Raw genomic sequence first — 23,760 nt, 5'->3', positions numbered from 1 at the left:
ATTTAAACACAGTCTGCAAAAAGTGTCTTACAGTTCTTGAAAAAATATGCAACCTGAACTAAGGAACATGCAAGAAACTAAAGAACTGACTAAGTACCATTTATCAGAAGACAGCTGCTGCCCCTATATTCCCACTTACAGTTTAAGGCACATTACTTTGCCTGAAAAATGGATTAATGTGTGTACAAGCACAAGCTCAGGGAGAGATCTGCACAGTATCAGACTCTGTGCAACAAAGAAATAGCAAGTTGTGGAAGAGGAGTGAGTGTTGAACTTTCAAGGACCACATCTAAAGTGTGTCCTGTGATGTCAGTGAAGATCATACTAACACAGAGATGTTATCTTTTGATGCGATTAGACTGGCATAATCTATTGCAGAGTTTGAAAATATTAGAGAAATGTTAATATTCACAGTAATAAAATAAATACCTCCCTAAATTTTAGTTGTAGGTGGCTTTTCTGCATGTTTGATGGGCTGGTTATTCAAAGATGTGCTACGAGAAAGCCTCAATGAATTATTCCTTTCCCCATCATATTTGTCAGGAAGGCTGCACATAGAACTGGGAAATTGAGGAGCCAGTGACCATCTGTCTGCTGTTAACTTGAACACTTGGCAAATTTATTTGTGATTGATTTTTTTCCTTTTTCTATTTCCAGGGCCCATCCCAACTCAGGCTGGTATTGTGACTTTTCCAGAACTCTCCCTTTGCCCATAATTAGCACTGTCATGCTCTATTTGCCTCTGTTCACCAGACTTTCTTTTTCAGTGCTTCATTTCCTGATCAGTGCAGAATGAGGTGTTTAGGTTTCCCTCTCCCACCCCCCCAGTATGTCATATTTCTCCATTTGCATGACTTTCTGCAAATTGGGACATTAGGTGTGGTGATTCAGCATCCTTGAAAGGCAAAATGAAAATGATGACAGAGGAGTACTCTTTGAAGAAAGCTGTAGAATGGAAGTGTATGCTACAAGTTGCCTCAAAAAGGAGGCCAAGAAGATGCCAAGGAGAATGTTGGCCAAAAATACTGGTAAATCAATCAGTAGAAAGGACCTGCAAGATATTCAGTGCTGCTAGAGATGAAATATTGTTCCAAAATATATTTAGTCTGTAGGCTAGGTAGTTATTGAGAGTATCTATATCGAATAAGTATTTTAATTTGGCGAGTTTTTCCTTACACTGTTTAAAAACACTGTTTAAATGATGCATTTTTTCTTCCCTTCTATTCTCATTGTTCTAGAGGGTTTGTAATATCTGACAAAACAATAAACATAGAACTAATACTGACCCTCCTTACCTATACACAAACACAGCTTTCAGCTTCAGCTTTGCTGCTGCAGCTGCCAGACTTTCAGAGGATTGAGATGTGCATATGGGTGAGAGACATCAGAGGAAGCATATGACATAGCTGTAATAGGCCATTAACAAAACCATGACACCAAGTATTCACAAAATAATCTTTAGTGTTTCTTCAGTTTGACAGTGGTTCTTCTAATCCCAGTGCATCTGCCTCTAAATCAAACTTTCAGAAGATTCCATAAAATTGCCTGATGTTGGAATCATTCTGAAATACATCTTAGTTGTCCTATTCTCATACTGAAATGAAAGACAGGGAGATGGTATAAAGTTAACAATAAATGAAAAAAAATTAACATTTAAAACATTTCCAGCATAAAGTAAAACAGCTTCTTATCATCCCTGGTTTTCCCTTACTTAGCATTAGCCGTGCCACTGTCTTAGATCTAAGGTATTTACAACTAATGCAAAGAATGTGCTCTAATTTTCAGCTGCATTGACAGGTACTGATTTTACAGAAGTTTACACAGCCTGACAAACTTCACTTTCATTTTAGAGCCATTAAAAAAGAGTTTAAAAACTCCATTTTTATGAAGTCAATGAACTCAAATTCAGTTTCATGAAAAGTAATGGAGTGAGAGAATCTTCAGCTTTGCTAATTGGATTAAGTCAATTCAGTCTTTCTTTTAAGCCATGGTACTCATTATTATAAATGTTTTAGAATGGTACAGTTTTGCTGGTGCAAAGTAGAGAAGCCAAGAGGATGACTTTAGCATTGAGACTGAAGAATGATTACCACAATTCAGAAGTTAGAAATATAAATCATCTAAGAAAAATGGTCCTTTAATCTGAAGAAAGAGTAGTCTGTTCACTTACAAAATGAGGATTAAAAGCTAACTAAGCTTGGTACAAATCGTGTAAAAATAGCTTTTACTGACTTCAGTGGGCTTTAGATCAGATTTCATCATCTTAATAAGATATGGTTTCAGTGGTTCTATATCATATATTAGATGTTTTCATCACAAAATCCCATCTGCAGATAGCATTAATCTGGTAACTCTGGACAGCATCTTGAAACTGGATTAAAAGAATAGCAAATAGTCCAACTTTACAGTGTACTGTCAGTCCTTGAGAAAGTCTTATGAGAACCACTTTATTTAAATAGTAACTTGATTCCATATGGCTTCATTTTTATGGAGCCCAAATTCACATGCATAATTTTCTCGGGGAAAATAAAGGTGACTGGTTCTCCTAGTGAAGTGATAGAAGCTAGAAAATGAGCAGTGGATTGAACATGTTTTACTAAATTCAATGACTGTGGTTGCATAGCAGTGTGTTTCATATGTCATAGCTCACAGCCAGTTCAGACACTTCGTCACAGACAGCATATATATTTTTTATGGCTTTAAATGGATCTCCACCTGTACATATGACAACAGTTTTTCGTTTGTACAAGTGTGTTAAATACCAAGTCAGAACAAACAAAGAAACAAACAAGGAAAAAATAAAAACAACCCCAACCCTTTGAAAATAAGCACAATAATTGTGCTACTTTGCTTTTCAATTTAAGTTGTTCTGAAACTGAAATATATTTGCTGCAATTGGAGATAATTATTTTCTTTCCCTGAGCCTGCTGAAGCTTTTAAACTGAGAGGTGGAACAATTAGGAAAGCAAGGGTCCAAAGCAATACTTAAAGCTAAGGGACTAAGCAACTACAAATTAATCTTTAACTGTGATCTCCCTCCTCTCAGTGATGTGAAATCTCAGAGTTAACTTCTCAAGCATGACTTGGAAGACCTGAGTTCGCTTCATTTCATTTGAGATATTTTGAAGCTTTATCTATGAGACAGCTGTAGCCTGAGACCAAAAGCAACTAAGGATCAGAGTGTCTTTGCTGAAGATTCACCACTATAAAAAGGGAAACATCATTTGGGACAAAAAGAGAAGAAATGTAAGGTAGGTCTGTGTCCCTGTACCATGACTGGCTCTTCTTTTCTTTAAAATAAAGAACACCTTTATAAATATTTCAATAAGAGACAATATCACAAAAGCCAAGTTCCTCTACTTCTAGCATCTCTGTTTTTTATCTTCCTGTATTTTGTCAGTACAGAGCCTCATTATGATCCTAGCTGTTAAGGATGTCATATTACAGCTACATATACCAATCTAAGTCACATGTGAAATGACTTTTAAGTCAGGTATGTAGAAATGTTAGAGTTCTGCATACATACCATACAGAGATATTTTAGAACTAAGTTGGTTAGCATACTGAGACAGTACTATTATTTCCAAGTAATAGTCTTCTCTTTACTTTGTCTTTCTGCATAATTGGCCTAATAGTATGTACCCTGCAGCAGTTCTTTTAATGCACTCTCATTTCTATTGACTGAGACCTGTATACAGAAATTGATAGACAGAATTTCCCATAATCTAGGTGGAGGTATTAAAAATGTATGTCCATCCATCATTTTGCTGAAGCAAAGCTTGATCAGGTTTGCATCTTTGAATGAAAAGTGACAGTGTTCATTCAGTTACACTATTTAAAAACAATGTTCCTGAAAGGAAATGTTATTTTTCATTTATTTAAAAGAGTGCACATTTGTGCCTAGTCACTACCATAAATTAATTTTCTACATAATGTAAGTTACTATTGTATTTTTTAAACTTCTTTCCCCTCACGCCCCAGTGGTTACAACCATACTTGGCTAATACTTGGCTAATCCATCTCTTTAAATGCCACTGTAACAAGTGGCTTACAAAACATTTAATTTTAAGCAATATTATATTTTAAATATTGCTGTACAGTAAGTTACATTTTCAATATATTTTTCAAAATGTCATAATTTGTAAACCTGTCAGGAAACTTCAGTGAACTCACTTTCAATATTTGTAACTCAGGCAGTCCTGTGACTAATCTGATGGTTTCATTAATACACATAATGGGAGTCGTAAAGAAAAAAATATTAAAACCTTATTTCCTTAGGCTAAATAATCCCCTGGGACACAATAGAATCATATCTGTCTAAAGTCTTGCATTTTAACACTGAAAAGAGTAGAAAAATACTATTCTTTATTAGTTTTAATCTTTTTTGTGGGGTAGGGAAACAGACAGGCTTTTTGTTTGTGCTCCTTACTGTGAGCCTTTTTTCTGTGATGTTTGTGCCTAGAATTGAGATGGCAGTCAACCTGTGTAATATCTTAAGAATGCTCTCACACCTTAAAATCTGAACAAATTTTAAACTGCAGTCACGTTGTGCAATAGATGCTGAAGAATTCTGGATTTTTTTTTTTTTTTTCCCCAAGAGGAGATGTGTGATCTTGAAGACTGCAAGCTGCCATGCAGAACGATAGGTCTTTTCCAATAAATGTGCTTTATTAAGCTGTTGAATTTTAAAACCAAAAATGCTCATGCTTTAATTGGTCTGTTCTTGTTGGACTGTGCTTCCCTTCCCCCTTCTCTTTCCGATCACTTGTGGGAGAGGGAAAATAAAAACCCCATAATTTTTATGAAATCAGAAAACTGTATTTATTTATTGTGATAGTAGGTCATATATAGACACAGTCATGTCTTGTACCTTATTTAGAAAGTCAAACTATCAATGATGCTATAATGTTCAGCCAGTTAAAACTAGACTCCTCCCCTCCAAGCTACTTTTGCACATCAGTGTGCAAATAACTTTCCATTTTGTAATTCTCAGAGATGACCACCAATCTTTAGCATACATTTTCAGACTTTTACTTTCCTATTTAATGCTACTGGCTAAGGTTTCCTGTTTAAGGTTGCAATTAGTATTAGAATTACCTTTATGCATTATTAGGAATTGTAGGAGTGTTGTGTTAATATGAAGAATACTTAGAAGGTAATGCTTAACATTACTAATATTATAACTTTTACAACACTCTATAGGGCTCAGGTAGGCATTCCTTCACACATATAGGTTTGTTGTGTGGTCAGAAGTGGTTTTGTGTTTCAGGCAGTTTCATATTTAATAGAATAATGAATTTCAAGAGGAATTAATCAAATTATTTCTGGAACTGACACATCTATTCCTCTCTTTAATATTCTAACACTGATGCTAAAGCCTCTCAGGCCTTCATTGGAATATGTAATTTTTTTTAATCTCTTATTTTTGCATGCTTCTCCTTTGCTGTTTCCTTGCTATTAAATTACTGCTTCCCTCTGATCATCAGTTACAGTGTTCTGAGAGGGCTAAAATGAAATCATAAAGTCCAAGATATCAAATCCTTCTTTGCTAGTCTTGCTTGAGACAAATTGATTAGGTGATTTGTATCATCTTCTTTGTCACAGTCAGAGGATCCCGAAATTCCATTGCAGAATTAGCTTCCAAGAAAATTAATTTTTTTTATCTAGATGCTGTTTTTATGTTTATGTCATAAACTTTTCTAACTTGAGTGATTTAAACTTAAGAGCCTAAAGAAAGTTTAAACTTTTAAAATAAACTTTTGTGTTGATATCTCTCTCAATTTACCTAATTTTGATAAGTAAAATGGTTAATACTTATAACAAACATCGTAAAGAAAAGAACTAAAAGGTTCAACCAGTTCTTTTTTACAGGAAAAACAAAACACGAAGGGAGGAATTAAGAGGCTTTATGAATATTCAACACTTCCTTACATCAGAGCACCTATTATTTTACATATATTTTACGACTGCATCTTAGAAAAAAGGACTGAGGAAATTTATTATCCATTTAACATGAAAAATTTTTAAAGGTGAAAAACCGTATTGATGTAGGTGGATATAAAGTAATGAGAGATGGAGAAAAATGCTTGTTGCATGCTACACTCTGCTAAGTTCTTGGTTCACACTAATGTTTTGTAATGAACCTCAGAAACAAACTGCATTCCGGGGCATTAATCGGCCCAAACAAGAGTGAGAGTGAAAGTGAAAGCAGGAGAATGAATCTGAACTCCATAGAGACAGAAAAATCACCCATACTTGGCCACAATTTTTACAGAGAAATTGTTGCTCTAATTATGCTGTTGTGGTTCGTGCATTTACACTTCTTTTTGATACAAACGTGTCTTTCTGTGTAGCAAATGTAATCACACCATGTTTTCTATCAAGGAAAAAAAATCAATGGTTCACTCATTTAAATTCTTTCTACCGTCTAGAGGAAGAAATGGGGGTTTTACATTGAATCAAGTCAGGTCCACACTGTCAATCCAAATGACATTTGCAATATATAAAAATTATATATTTTTGGTGGTATATTATAATTGTTCAACATGCACTTCTATGATACTCAGTATATTCTCTTAATTTACAAATTTGAGCTATGTTTTCTGCCTTTTCATTTAATCTCATCTCTATATATGAATTTAGTTATGAAATCTGAATTAAGTTGAAAAAAGAATCATCACAGAACCCTAGAATGCTTTGGGATGGAAGGGACCTTTAAAGATCATCTAGTCCATCCCCCCTGCAATTCGCAGGGACATCTACAACTAGATCAGGTTGCTCAGAGCCCCATCCAGCCTGTCCTTCAATGTTTCCAAGGATGGGGCATCTACCACCTCACTGGGCAACCTGTTCCAATGTTTCACTACCCTCATTGTAAAAGTCTTCCTTATATCCAGTCTGAATCTACCCTTTTTTATTTTAAAACCATTACCCCTCGTCTTATTGCTACTGGCCCTGCTAAAAAGTCTGTCTCCATCTTTCTTAAAAGCCCCCTTTAAGTACTGAAAGGCTGCAATGAGGTCTCCCCGCAGCCTTCTCTTCTCCAGGCTGAACAACCCCAGCTCTTTCAGCCTTTCCTCATAGGAGACGTGTTCCAACCCTCCAATCATTTTTGTGGCCCTCCTCCGGACCCACTCCATCAGGTCTATGTCCTTCTTGTACTGAGGACCCCAGAGCTGGATGCAGTACTCTGGGTGGGGTCTCACCAGAGCAGAGTAGAGGGGCAGAATCACCTCCCTCTCTCTGCTGGCCACACTTCTTTTGATGCAGCCCAGGATATGGTTGGCCTTCTGGGCTGCGAGAGCACATTGCCGGCTCATGTCCAGCTTTTTGTCTATCAGTACCCCCAAGTCCTTCTCCTCAGGGCTGCTCTCAATCCCTTCATCCCCCAGCCTGTACTGATACCAGGGATTACCCCAACTCAGGTGCAGGACCCTGCACTTGTCCTTGTTGAACCTCATGAGGTTCACACAGGCTCACCTCTCCAGCCTGTCCAGATCCCGCTGGATGGCATCCTGTTCCTCAGGTGTGTCGACTGCACCACTCAGCTTGGTGTCACCTGCAAACTTGCTGAGGGTGCACTCGATTGGGTGCACAATGTCTGTGTCATTCATGAAGATATGAAGAACAGCACTGGCCCTGGTATGGACCCCTGAGGGACACCACTCATCACTGTTCTCCATCTGGACCTCGAGCCATTGACCACAACCCTCTGGATGTGACCATCCAACCAGTTTGCTATCCACCGAACAGTCCACCCATCAAATCCATATCCTTCCAATTTAGAGGGAAGGATATTGTGGAGGGCCATGTCAAAGGCCTTACAGAAGGCCAGATAGATGACATCTGTAGCTGTATATTGTGTCTCTTCTTATGATAATTTTCTTTCTATTCTTCTCAGCATCAGACTGAGCAGCATAGTACTTCCAATTCTTAAATTTCTCTTTTCTTTTATCCTATTATCTGTTGCCCTCAGAGTGTCATGGTTAACAACGTTTCTTTTAGTCTCTTCATTTTGGTTCTCCACACTCTGGCAAATAAGTTATATTTTGAGTAAATACTACATGTTTCCCCAGGGAATCTTTCTTTCTTTTTTTTCTTTCTGAATAGATATAAATATTTTAGGACCCCTTCTAGAACTGTCTAAAATCTCTGATAAATCTCTGTGATTATAACAATTAATATTTTATTCATCACCTGCTCATCAGTTAAGAATACAGACATTCTTACCTTGAGGACTGTTTCTTCTGAGAAGGTGCAGAGAAAGATGGTATTTATTAAAAGTTGAGATTGCATTTCTGGATATGCAGGATTTGTCTTTTCTAATTAATTAATGTGATTTCTTTTTGAACTCTAGAAAGTGGGTAACTTAAAATTCTTCTCTATGAAAAGTCAACAGTTTGAAACTTTGTAAGGATTTAGTCAATAGTCTTTTCACAACCCATCCATTTCTTTATTCTCTTTTTCCACATTAAATATTAAACTACAGCAGTACTTTTGAAATAACATTATTTAGAATAGAATATAGCAGTTCAGTTGGAAGGGACCTACAATGACCATCTAGTCCAACTGCCTGAACAATTCAGGGCTGACCAAAAGTTCAAGCATCTTATTAAGGGCATTGTCCAAATGCCTCTTAAACACTGGCAGGCATGGGGCATCAACCACCTCTCTAGGAAGCCTGTTCCAGTGTTTGACCAGCCTCTCTGTATAGAAATGCTTCCTAATGTCAAGTGTGAACTTCCCCTGATGCAGCTTTGAACCATTCCCAAGTGTCCTGTTACTGGATCCCAGGGAGAAGAGATCACCACCTCTAGTCGACTTTCATATGCAGAGACATGATGATGACTCCTCTTTCTGCATATTTTCGGTTTTCCAGTAGTACACATTTAGCCATAGTGCACTGCTGTTATTGTTTCCTTTTCCTCATATACATATGGGTTTTTAGACGGGTCTTTTAGACATGATTGATAGGTTTAAGAAGATGAAACATGGATACAAATTTACAAAATGATTAAAAGTAACTAAACTGTACCAGGTAGGAAAATAATTGTTCCAATCTGATTTGGAATTGCTGTAGCTGATTGCTCTAGCAATCTTTTTCTTCTTTTGCTACTGAATACTTGTGGTCAGTTACACAATAATGTATCACAATAGCTGGCATGTTTATCTGTTTCCTAGGAAAGACTTGTCACATTGGCTTCAGACTTGTTTCCTGGCTTCAGCATTCAAGAATAAATTGCACTAAGCTACACAGTAACTGTAGGAAGAACCTAGAAAACTGTGTTACTAAAGCAAACAAACAAACAAACAAACATTTTTTTATGCATATAATACCTATATATGCATACATATTCTATTGTATATCTATACATATATATGCATATAATAAATATAATACAAATAAATTGGTATAATATTCTGACATTTTGTCTTCCGTAGATACTTACAGATCAACATAAGACTGTTAAAATCTACAAACTCTCAGTTTTTCAGATATTCTAACACTTACAAAAATCCTGAGCTTTCAGTGGAGAAGAATGAAAATGGTTATTTCTGTGGTTAAAAGAGAATTTTTAACTGGAGAACAAAAATGTATTTTTTTATGTTACCTAATTTTAAATAAAAGATGAGTATCAAAATGTTTTGATACTTAGCGATGTTTTGCTGTATTCTTACAGAGCTTCATCTGTCTATTTCCAGGGATACAACATAAAGGAGAAAATAATGATTATTTCTTCATGTGTGGTATTGCAAGAGGACAGCCTACACGTAGGTAACACGTAGTGATCTAGGCATCTTGAAAAAGAGAGAAAAGCCAAACAATAACTATCAAGCAAAATGTTTTTTTAATTTAAAAAAAAGAGCGAAGGATGTAAAGATACATAGACTTATGACTGAATTAGAAATTAATTGTTTGGATCTTATTTAAATAACAGGATAAAGATTAACCACTGATAGTAAAAAAATCTGTCCCTAATGCAAAAGTGCAGGGTAAAAAGGATAATATGGTTGTGCACCTCTGTTGAAATTAGTCAAAACAGCAGACCTCTGGCTTTATAAAGCAAACAAAAAAAACCCCTACAATAGGGACAAATGAATGAGATTCAGAAACTCATTTTGAGTTTAATAATGCTTAAAACAAACAAAAATTTTCTGTTCAGACTTAAATTGCTCATGTATGATTATTATGTCCATATTTTCCTGTTGTTAAGTTTCATTAAGTTGTGGTCCTTTGTAACTGTACACAGCATTACAAGAACAGAAATATCTGTCACCTCAGAACATTAAGAGGTTTTACTCCATTTGTTCAAAGGCTATATGGACAGTGTGGTAAAGCTCCTAAATAAAGATATAATGAATAATCCTCTTGCTAAAGACAGTTAAGCTTCTAGTGGGTTTCAAAAATAATTGCAATTGATTACTTTTTAGTTGGAATCTGAGGAAGCTTGTGAATCTGAATAGATTTCAGGAAACTTGAAGTAACCTTCAAAAGTGTTTTCAGCCATGCTTTTTCATTTTGAAATCAAGTTGGAAAAATCCACTTCTGTTTAATATAATTCTGTATTTCTTTCATTGGATGAGTTTATGAGTTTTTCTACTGGCTCAGCATACTGATTCAAAGATAATCCAGTCTTGTGATGGAGGTTATTTTTGGTTTTTGATGCTGAGCAGGTCTTCAGCCATGAAGTAAAATAAAACAAACTTAATAGGAAAAGGAAATATTTGTGGCATATATCAGTAGCAAATCAGTAAGGTATACTTTTTCTAACTCTTAAACATGGGTTTTAAGTGAAGAAGTTTCACCTTTTTGCAGAATTTAAAGTTAGGTGTAGCAGCAGATAAAAACATACTTGGAAAAAAGATGTCTCTGAAAGACACTTGGGACACAATATAATATTCATATCTGTGAGGTGGAGAGGAAAAAGAAGGAAGAAATATTTCTCTGTTTTTAATTAGTTCGTCACTGTACAAACAAGTGTATTCAAATAATTCAGCATAGTGGTATTCTCCAGAAGTCGATCACTCATTTAAGCTACAGTGATAGGTGGGATCTGCATAAGAAAGGTCACTTTCTCCATCTCTTGTGAGCATTATTTGGTTAGACAAAACTGAGAGGGGAAGAACGAACAGGCAGTGCTTTCACATTGTTTCATTCAACTATAGCTGCCATCAGCTGCAACTCCTGAACTTTTCCGTGCCAAATGAAATCAGGCAGGCTGTTGAATTCTGAATAATTTCCAACTTGACGATGAGAGCAGTGGCTGTACTAACCGACAATTATGCAAATACAGAATTAGTTTGGACTGTTATTGCAGATGAGTGGAGACATTAGGCTTAGTGAAATAGACAAAATAAAATCACAAAGCAAACATGGCTCAAAAGGTTAGTGCTGAAGGAAAGCAAATGGATCCAGGAGGTACTAGACAGCTACTCTTCAATTCACCAATGTTTTCTATGTGTGCATCAGCTCAGAGTTCACTGGAATTTTTTAGGGCAGGCAGATCAACCTACATCCATGAAATCAGAGGGCACTGACACCTTTCCTCTCTCTTTTTATGGAACATATGTGCGGATCTGAGAGGTTGTAGCAAATTCCATTTTGCACAAAAAAAGCAGTGTGGAAAGGTAGATGTATTTGGTAACGGAAGCGTGTTCTCTGACATTCAGTTTCACATCACCTTTGCAGAGCAACCAGAGAAGTGTTCTGTGATACAAACTTCTTAATGAGATAGAGAACATCCTTGTACTCAGAAGACTCTGGAGGACTATGAACTAGTCTATGTTGCCTCTGCCTCCCTTGAAAAGGAGGAATACACTGCTACTACTGCTGAGAAAACAATGGAATACATCCAAGATAAAAATGGGTACTTCTCAGAGTACCAGATGCTGAACAAGGGTATTTGATCAGCATTATACAAATTTTCTGCCACTTATCTCCTCCACCTACTACTAAGCACATATTTAGCAAGGTGGGTATTGTCATCTCCAGCCAGTGCATGTGTTCAGTCATCTTTGGATCTCAAATCACAAACCACAGTCGCATGTACAAAGCTATCAGGAAGCACCTATGCAAAGATCATACCTCCATCTTATTCTTTCTTTGCTACACACAACATTCTCTCTTTTTCCTAATGCATATTTCTAAGACCAAACATGTTCAAAGACTCACACATAATCCAACATTTCTTTCAACAATAGCAGATATTAAACCTCCGAAGAACTTTCTCACAGTCCACTTCACGTTTTATAACAATTCATAACTGCAAATGAGATTTGGAAACATGAAGTTGAACTATACATCACTGAATAAGCACCTTACACGTCCAATGTTGTTAAGCATAGAGTGAGGAGAAAGAGTCAGACCCTTAAATAAAATTTGAAAACTACTGTCAAATGATTTTATATCAGCTCTGAAACCAAGCTTACAGTAAGACCCAACATTTTAGAAGCCCAAATGTGTATTCCAAAAGAGAGCAAATATAATAAAACATGATAATCTTCAAGTACTTTTTCCTAATGGAAGAATAATTCTGCTTTACAAGGTCTGCTGAAGAAGGAGAAAAAGTACTTAGCCAAGCAGATTCTTAAATAGCCCCCAAAAGCTTTAGTTGTCTCTTATGAGAATTATTTAGCTAAAACAGTAAATTTTCAGAGTTGTCATACTATTTTTGATGTCTTAAAAAGTACAAGAGAAGCTTAATCTCTAAGCAGAATGCTCTTTGTTCACAAATTAATCTACAATAAACTGAAATATCGGTTACAATGAGCTGATTTCTCCCCAAGACACAGTCTATGCATTCACAAACTGTCTAATAAAAGGATGTTTCCCAAATTCTTGGATTATCTGTTACAGGAGTTATTCAAATTGCCTTTCAGAGGAAATAAATCCCACCTTCTGAACTTTATACCTATTAACATTTTTGAGGTTATAGGTCTGGAGCAAAACCCCCACACTATGCCCAGACTGAAATCCTTCACTTCACTGAGTGATGAAAACCTCATTTCTATTTCTAAAGGGCTGATTTACCAACATAAAGAATGTCATGGAGATTAAGCCTCTTCTGTATGGTGAGGGTGCTCTAAAATGATGTGAAAAATCTAATTCAGTAATAGCACTGTCCCTGCTGACTGCTTCTTATGAGAGATTAGTTAAAAACATTTGAAATTTGAAATGTCCATGACTAGATATCTACCTTCTTATGAAATTAGCTTTGCATGTACCTGCATGTAATTTAAATTTGCATTTAAAAGAAATTAAATAAATGTAACCAATAGCTTTTAAATTAAAATTGCATGGTCAGTAACTTCAAATGTTAACTCACTGTTCTTGGAGATGGGGGAGTGGGAGTCAATGTTTTGTCATTCTTCATCTTTGTCTTATATCTATACCTACATCATTTAGCCTGCTTTTATAAACAGATTCAAAGGATTGCATTTATCCATTGATTGCACCAGATACAGTCTAAAAATATGTTTGATTTGAAGTATATATGTATTATGTGATGTGATAATTTTTATTAAAAAATTAATTAACAATGAATTGCTAGATTGATGTTTTAATGAGGCTGAGAAAGGGATACAAAAATAGACAATATTCAGTTTTGCTAATAATTATATCAGATGTCTTTATAGTAAGAAAATTTCCTTTCATCATTATAGTACATGGTTATTCTACAAAGTACATTAATATGTGAGGAATTTATAGGAGATTTTTTTTTCAGAGGACATGATCAGTTACTCATTTGGGAATTTTGCAAAGGGTATTCAAGAAAGAAACAGATAATTAAAGAAAATTAGAATTAAGTGGAAAGGAAAGAAGGCCAATGGGCCTACAGTGTTGCTGAAATGAATAAACCTGAGCTTAACTCTTGGCACATAGCACATTAGATGCCCAACGTCTTTGGGGATAACATAAGCTCAATCTGTCCCTGTAACATATGATTTTATAGGAACTTAAGACTTACAAAAATTAAAGAACATTATGTCTGTGCAGCAGTAGAAATGTGGGCAACAGTATATGTGCATGCCACATGAGCAGGAAAGTAAATGTTACAACCGTATATTCCAGGTCTGACATAAGATACGGAACTCATCTATGTGACGAGTACTTGGATTCTGGACTGTGTACTAATGCACTGGGTTTTTTTGTTCTCATGTCTACCAGTTAGATCTTTCTGAATCTTGTGTCCCTGTGAATGCTCCTGTGAGCTAGCAGTATGGACGGGCAGTGAGTCTCCCCTGAAGTTCAACTCAAATAGTAGAAAAACTCCTCAGAGTAAACCTATCTGTTTTTATGGCCAGGGCCTTGATCATCCTTACTCAGCTACAGCACTTTGATGAGACCTCACCATCATATCTGAAATGTTCTTTACAGGTCTGCATCAGTTTCTAGTAGATTTCATGTAGAATTTGAACAAAACAAGCAAAGTAATGAGGGATTACATACGTAGTCTTTTAGAATGGCAGTTGCCCATCATGATCTCTGGGAATGCAGCACTTACGTTGGGTGTACTTTTTCCACAAAATTTTCTTTCAGCACAACCTTCAAGACTAAAAAGAGCAGCAGATTCTTTAATGACTTATCTATTTTGTATCTATAAAAGAAAGGCTAAATATTTACATGTAGCATTTATTTTTTAAGAAATTGATGAGACTTTTAGAATGTGACTGTCTAAAACATTTGTTTAGCATCTAACATATATACTCCATGCAAGTTGCATTATTTACAGTTTGCTAAGAGTGAGGAATACCACTTCTTTTAATGAGAAAAAAAAATTATGTTTTTGCTTTTTCAATCAAAGATAAATTCAGATATGTATTTTTAGAAATATCCTCAATGAGTTTCTGATTAAGGATTAAACAAGTAAATGTGGTCTACTGCTGTTTGCCGTCCTTCTCTGTTTCAACTCCATTTACAAGCACTGACTACATTCAGAAACTGAATAGAAAATGGAAACACTAAGCTCTTGGACTGTCTCCTGAAATGACCAGTTTGTGGGACAACCGGTTTCAGTCGTATTGGTGGATTTTTGATGTTGACATGTCCTCTGTAAATTGGATAAAGGCCATCAGCTCCCTTCACATTTGTGCCAAGCAGCCAAGACGGTAACAAAGATGCTATTGAGATGGTAATGAATTGCGGTCAGTACATCATGTGTCAAACTCAAATCTATGCTTGGCTGTTTTGAGTCTCTTGAGCTGCATCGATCAAAGCAAAATGTTTCCTTTCATTTATTTATGCCTTTATTAAATAATTCAAGGAAAACGACGCTTTGTATTTGTTTTGTCTAGCCAATAAATCTGTTTTATAAAGATGGAGAAGCAACCTGTGCTTATTCTCAAATAGACAGGAGTCTGTGAAGTATTTTACATTTTTAGAGTCCCAGAAGTGAATGATAAATTAAAAGAGATAAATTCTTCATAATTGTAGCAGTCTCAAAAATGAAGGTTTATAACTAGAAGGTCCTGTTCCAGCAGGGAACTTATTCACAGTCTAACTTTTAGTGCATAAGTAGTTTCACTGAAGTCAGGCAAATAAGCACATGTTTAAGTGCCTTCCTGGATAAAAGCCAAAGTTAAGAACAGAGTAAAATTAGAGAACTAACAACTACTTAATGCAAAATGTGAAAGAAAGCACTGAGTATGTAATCAGGGAACATGACTGATTGAACTAATGATATTAATGGATTCATGAGACATCATGATTTCTTAAGGAGAAAAGAATAAATACCATGATAAAAGAATGAAAATCTGGGGCTTTAAACTAAGCATGGGAAATGTTGCAGGGGACAAAGATCTGTTCCTTTTTTTAATAAAATGTATGTTCTGATACCTGCTTAAAAATAGTAAGTTGTAAAGTTAAACATTTTCACTACTGAAATTAATTTAACACTCAGAACTGACTGGGAATTACATAGTAATATGCCACAGAAATGTAAATTACAAGAAATTAACTGTCATTCTTGTGATTCTAAACAGATTACATGTGATATAGGTACCAAGATAAGCTACTTACTTACACTTAAAAGGATTTGGGCACCTGCCAACACTTAGACACATGGGTAACACCAGTTCTTGCTTTAAGAGCAACATCTATGCTCCAGCATAGGGAGAGGCTTGAGGGAAATTTTCAGTCTATCTCTACTATTTATCTGCTGTAATCCTCTTGAGGCTGGGATCATGCAACAGATAATTCTAGGAGGAAAAGCTTAATTCTGTGGATATGCATTGGCACTCCTCACCTAACAATCAGTTTTCTGTCTTTGTCTTCTACCCTTGCAAGTGTGTCAAGAAACCTTCATTAAGTGAGAAAATCACCAGAAATCTTTCCTAAAAGATCTTCTAAGGTCTTTCTTATAGAGCCTTGGGTTTTGGTGGCTACACTATGCAAGCAAGTTGTTGATTTCAGCAGTGTCCTGGCATGCCAAGTGACTCCAGATCCTACAATTCATGTACAGAATAAGCTTAATCAACGAAATGACTCATGGGAGTCATGTCACATATACTTTTTCAAAATTGTACATATGGTTATCATCAAGGAAGAGGTTCTTGGTGATGTTTACAAATTAAAGTTAAATGAAATTAAAAATATATACCCTGCAGGTGGTTGCTAAGATATGTAGCAGAGTCCTGTGAATTTCTTAGGATGATGTTTTAAGCCATTTATGAGGAAAAAGTACATAAAAGGAAAAAGATATGTAGATGTCCCACTCTGGGATGTCTCCCTAGTTTTATCTATATTTATAGTTGCATTGAGGAGATTTAATGTGTCTTTTTACATTTTTCCATGATGAGTAAAGAAAAGCTGTCCATTCAATTCCTTGTCCATTCATTCTCTCCCATTACATCTTGTCAGCTGATAAGCCCTTATGGAGAACATTTGCAGACAATTCAGAAGCCATGGTTCTCTGTGTGATCCTCTTTTGTCCCCTCCAGTCTTCATGCAGTGGAACTAAACTGGTTTTGCAGACAAAGTTCCTCTGAACAAAATATGTCCCATAATTTTAGGTAATAAAAACTTAAGTTGAAGAAAAGCAGGTTAAAGAACATATTTTATTGCAATGCATCTTGTATTATTAGCCTGCATATTTTAGAACTGTCATCTTTGCTTCCAAACAATAAAGTATGACAGAAGAAAACAATGCATTGATATAGTCATATGGGAGAATAACATTTTGAGAGAAGTTGCAGATACATTACAGATTCAGATCTCTTACGTGTATTACAATACAGTTAAATGACTGTTCATGCTTCTACAAATCTGAAGACATTTCTACACTCAGTGTAGAACACTCACTTTTCACACTCGCTCTTCAGTTGTATCTTCACATGCTGAAGTAGAATTCTGGTGCACTGCATCGATTACATTATTTCTGCCCTTCATCTCCATTATCACTCATTATTTAGACATTTTATACATCTTAGCAAAACACTTTGTAGGCTTACAGATTACTTACTGCTGGTTCACAATCCTGTGCTCACTGACCTCTGTAGAAATACCAGCAGCAGCTCTTCATTTTGTTTAATAGTGGATAGATAAAGGGACAGATGTGTTATACTAGGTCACATATTCAAAAATGGTAAGTCATGTTTAGTCAAGCAAGTGAGGAATTATTCACAGTATTATCTGGCTGTAAACAAGTTAGGTTTTATCTACAGTTAAAAGCGTTACTACCACAGTTATGAATGGTAGGAGTGGAAGTGGAAAGAACATCTGACTAATTGGGAAAAATTTCACACAGAAATGCCCTGTGCTTTAAAAAAGTTTATTATGTTAGAGAAACTGCTTTGAGATGAGTTGAAATTGGGTTAAAATATGGACTGTGCAGAAGTTACATAAGGGAATGGAAGAAAACTTGTTCTGCAAACACATTCAGGCCACTCAATGTGTAAGGTGATGCCCTTGAAAAAGGCTGCAATGTTGACTCCTGATGTTAACTGCATTGGGAAACACAGGCTGGCACCCAGTAGAAACCAGATGACTGTGCCATCAACTCAGTTTACCAGAGAGCATTGCTGAGGCTTTTGAGAGGACTGTGCTTATATAGGAAGGATATGGTGCAACCTACTTGCATTGTGCTCGTAATTGGTTGGTGACCTACATAATGTCAATGGCATTACACCACCAAAACCTTTTGCACATAAAAGACAAAGCTTTCGGGTATATGATGATTTTAATGGTTTTCTACTGTATTGTCTTTATCCTTTTAATTTTTGGTCCTGAGGTTAAGAGCTGCTGGGATCCATAGACCGATGAGGTAGCTTTTCCAGCCCCTGATGGTGAGCAAAGGGAACTAACTAAAAATCAGTTAGATACATAATGCTTTAGGCATTGTCTTAAAATGTTGTATAATTCAAGATTAGGCTTTGTATAAATGCTTCTTCAGTAAGAAAGTAAAACAGAAATGAAAAATATTTTATTTGAATGTGTCTCCTTTGTGGTAAGGACTGTCTGTTTAGTGATATACATTTGAAGAATGGAGCAACCAGTTACTTCAAAAGTCCTATACAGCACTAAACTGTAGCAGTAGGTTACACTATTTGTCTAGGAAGAAATGTGAAAGCCTAAAGTTTGATTTCTTCTAACATTGACAAACAACAGTAAGAATGAATAAAAAGGAAAGGAAGGCTATAGTTACTTCATTTACCTCTCCCAGTCAGAGGACTGTTCAGAAGGGCAAATGTACTCTAAACCTGATAGCCTCACTTGAAATTGTTCAGTGGATTCACTTTTTTGAAGATTACACTGGATTTGTCTTTAGCATGACTTTCTCTTCAGTGTGAAGTTACATTTGGTTTAAACTCTGGCATTTATTGTTAATAAATCAGGAAGTTTTGCATATCATGAGGAATTAAGGAATGAAATTTACTTTTTTAGGTTCCTGGGCAGATATCAAACAATTTTGTTTCCCACCCAAGAAGGAGCCTCTGATCAATCGTACCTAGCAAAACAAACCACAAACAAGTGACTATCTACAAAGAAAGCTTTTATATAAAATAGTGAGTGACATCATCAGCTGTGGTTCCACTCTTTTTGAGCCACTGAAGTGGCAGAAAAATAAAGTAAATTTTTGTACCTGCCACTTACTAGTGGAGAGGTGTAAACCATATAAAACTGTTGTGGTAATGTGCTCCCTCATTTTCACCTTCCCAGCATACAGGTGTGCAGCAAGGAGGAGGGCAAAATCAGCAAAGCAGTAGACAAAAATACACATCTCCTCAGAGACATATGTCTCTGACATATGTCATGTCCTCTCCTGTGTGACATATGTCCTGCAGGCAGTTGTCATGAGCTAGAGGAGCCTCAAAGCTAATATCAAGGTGGTTTGGGAACTAGGCAGCCAACAGTGGATCCCATCTGACCACTGGTTCCCACCTCTTACAGAGCATATCCATCAACCTTCCACTTTTTCTAAGCATTTCTCTTGAAGTTGTTATATAGTACAAACTGAGGTATTGAGAAAACAACATTTTGATATTCACAAAATGAAGCTGAAGCTGAAGCTGAAAGGCAAACAAGGCAAGCTTAGAAAAACTCCATTCCTAAAATATTTTCCAGCATCACAGCTGCCGTTATTTTGTATTCCTGCATTTTAATTTAAATGTAATTTTAATTGAATACAGTGCTGTAAAGATATTGCATATTAAAAACAAAACCTTTCTTTCCAAAATTCTTTGCCTGCTGTGATTGCATTCTCTAACTAGTTCAAAAAACAGTTCCTTTTTGTCTTCCATACAAATGTATAAAATTGTTATTTATTGTACAAATCACAATTTTCATGTAAGCAACTTTCTTTCTTCTCAGAGGATTGGCCAATGCAGTACTTGCAAACAAAAATAAAGATAGGTTAATAGACATAAGACCAAGCTTCTTTTATAGAGGGAAAGATCTGGCTGTAATTATTAAATCATACTCAACTCTTTGAGGGAAGTTTTGCCCATATTTCTGTTCTGGATAGCTACAAAGAGATGATTTTGTTATTGTTGTTGGTTTGTGCCTTAATATACATGGTGACAGAAGGAGTATGTGCAATCTGATGAAGGAACATCCCACATGCAATCTCATTTTATCTGCTAGGCCTCAACAGGAAAAGAATACTCAGAATTCTTATTTTCCTTCAAAGATAAAGGAATATGGTATGTGTGCAAAACCGTTTACTCTGAAGCTAGGGGCAACATAAATATTGGCATTAGGATTGCTGATTAGACTGTCTTACACCTTTCTGTGAAATAAAAATGTTCTGTACATTTCGCTTGCTTACATTTTTTTTTGTTTTTTGTTTTTTCCTTTTTCTGATCCCCCAGCTCATACTGAACAAACTGAGATGTGTTCTGAGAGTAATATACTGAGAGTATGTCTGCACCACATACTTTAACGATACTTTAATCCAAGGTTGCTATCAGTCAATCTATAATGGTGTGGAGATTAGCATGCCTGAATATTGTTCACAGTCCCATAGACAAATACACAGTTTGGAATGACCTCTGAGGTATGGGTGTAGTAACAAGGTTTTTTAGAGCTAGCCAGGGATGCTGACAAAAGGTACAGTCTCACTTCTGACAGCAATATAGACACGCTCGAAAGGACATTAAGAGTGGGAACTGGAAAAAAAAACCAACAACAACCAAACCCCCACCCCCTAACTAAACAAACAATGTTCAGAAACCAGCCAGTATGGACAGTCTATTTCTGTCCTTAGCAGTATCCATAGGAATTCTTTTTCACAACCTTGAAAACATTCTTAGTGCTTTTGAAGATCCCTTCAAAAATGTGTAGCTTAGAAAGTGGAAACAGAGCTATATTTTTAGTATTTATAAAGCTGTCCCTACTTTAATGTGTTATTTTGTATTGATCATATATTCATCAATTTGACTTTGACAGTAAAATTTATTCTTTCATGGCATAAAAATGGTAATGAATTTAGGTTCCATACTATGACTTTAGATTCCATGTTAAGGTGGAAATGCCTAGAGTTCCATTTTTCTGAATTCAGTAATCTGATTTACCACTTGCATCATTATTACCAGTAAATATATTTATTGTATATCTAACATATTATCTATTTGTAGTAGTTTATGAGGGGCATATGTGACAGTGTGTGTGGTTGGAGAGGAAAGGCATGGGGTTTCAGAACAAAATCATGAAGAGATAAATTGTTAATGCATAAATTTAAAAAAAGTAAAATAACGTCTTTTAAAAGTCAGCATCAAGACTATGAAATAAATTGCTTTTGAATACTTTTGTAACAGATGTCAGCCATCTTACTTATCACTGAACAAGCCATATTCGAACTAAGCAGCTCAGTATCACACTGAGGGATGTGGTTGTTGATGGAACACAGGTGTAATGGTTGATATACTGTCACACGGTCTGATGTTAACCTAAGATCTTTGTTGAAATACTTATTACTGATGGCACAAAATGTAATTGCTAATTTTCTGCCCGAATGGTTACATATTTTCTCCAAATCTTAAGAGTTATTCATCCCTTTTCCACTGCCCATTTCTCAGAGTTTAAGGCAGATGTGTCACTGGTCCACAGACCAGTAATTGAACCTGTCACTTGCAATCTACTGACTTCATTCTTCAGAAATGTATCCACTGCTTCATTCACCTTCCTGCTTGTTTTTCTCTAGATATCAAATGTCCAACTTAAACCTACACTAACAGATATGCACTATTTACCTTGCAGATCTCTGGTCACAGAGCGAAGTATTCAGGAGCAACCTGGGCTGATTATTACTTTGCATTCATTGTAGAACTCTTGTTCAAAATAAGCTGTCCATTACTAGGCTAATTTTAATAAATTAATCAATCAGGTTGCAGGAGTTAGTCTAAAACTAGATAGAAGAAAATACACAAGTAAATGGCTACAGAAAATTCAGACCCACTGAAATTTTTTGGAATCTTCCAAAAATAATCTGGATGACAAAAAGGATTTTTACCCAATGAATAGCTACAGTTATACAGCTTCAGTGACCAATGCTTTGAAAGATACTAGAAAGCACAGGTGTGTTGCAGAAACTTATAATGAGACTGCTGTAAAATAACCAGCACCACACTGTAAAATAATCTTGAAATGAGTTCTTACCTACACAATAATAATTGGGTGTTTTCAGGCCCCAGTCTGTAGACGCCTGTACAGATGAGTACCTTAGTAAAAGTACATGTGATCGTACTCAGAAAATCAAGGCCAGATAAATAAAAAAGCAGAAGTCACTAGTAACATATTATTCAAGCAGAAATTATGCTTTTTTTTCCCAAGTGAAAACTTTCGGAAATGCCCATGAAATGTTCAACTCAAGTATGTATGTATGTATGTATTTATTTATTTATTTATTTATCTGACAGTGTAAAAAATTGACTCAGACAATACCGAGGCAGTATAGACAGTCTGAAATCCCAAACACTACTGCATATAGTGTCTAAAAAATTCTTTTTGAAATATCACATTTGGAACTGTTTCACTGCCTCTTCACAAATAAATATTCATAGTCTTGTCAATGGCATTCTAGCTATTGACTGTGAGGGTTATTTGGTAGGGGAGGCAGAATATGAAACAAGTCATCTTCTACTCAGAGCATCAAGAACAGCTGCTGCAATTCACATCATTATTTTCTCATTCAGACAAATACTCATTCAGATAAATACTGGGAGGTAACATTATACTAGCTTACACAGTTACACCTTATTCAATACTTTTTTTTTTTTTTTCAGTATAGTGTGCAACATGACTTATCCAGAACTCAAAATAACATTTCATCTGTTCTCACTGATTTCCCTCACCCCCCTCCCCTCCTCCAATACTTTGTCAGTTAGAACAGTGCTAGGTCATGTATACATTTTTTGGCCACATCAATCAACTGTTAGTCATTGATGTATTGAATATATTATACATAATACTAAAAGATGTCTAAATTGAAGATGGAAGCAATTTAGTAATAGAAGTACACTTCAGGGTATATGAATAAAAAAGACACAAATACTTCCTCAATGCCCCCTATATGTTGTTTTCATACTGTTTTTGAAATATAGTATTTTACAGTAGTAATACTATTTTTAAATACAATTTTTTAAAATGCAGGACATTAGGAAGGCTGTTAATTGTAGTGCTATTTAGAGAAGAATCCCTCAGTCTTCTTATGTTGTAACCTTCTGCCATTCTCTTAGAATGGGTGCATACTCAGTAATGGTACCTTTATTTTGGAAATTCTGCCCTATATGGGAAACTTTCTCAAGATAATTTTACATCACCTTGAAACAAATGACTCTGAGTGGCAGAAAAAAATATCCTGGGATAGCACTTTAATCCTAACAAAAGTTTATTGCAGGATGAGACATTCTACCACTTTCTAATTCAAACTTCCAAGCTTAACTGCACTGAACTGAAATGAGTTAGGGTGGGTAGGGTTAGGTGTTACATTGTCCAAAGGAAAGATCACTCACAGTGGAGCCAATGTGCTCTTTTTCATATAATTTATGATTGTTTTTTTCATTAAATTTAGGAACACAGAAGACAAAGGAATATGGTACTATTCCTCAACAAGTTTCACAAGACAGTTTTTGCTTCAGTATATCTGATGGCTAGATCACACTGTGTGTGCTCTGCCTATGTATTCAGAGCTTTTTAAGATCCTGAGAACCTGCCTAAGTGCCAGCCCCAAAGCTTTATGAGACAACCTAATTGTTTTATTTGAATATCATCTTCACAACTCATTTGCTGCTGGTAGGCTGGTATCTCATCATGAAGTAGATAAT

This window comes from Platalea leucorodia, assembly GCF_965183815.1.
Source record: "Platalea leucorodia genome assembly, chromosome: Z".
NCBI lineage: Eukaryota > Metazoa > Chordata > Aves > Pelecaniformes > Threskiornithidae > Platalea > Platalea leucorodia.
Note: the sequence above shows the minus strand (reverse complement) of the source record.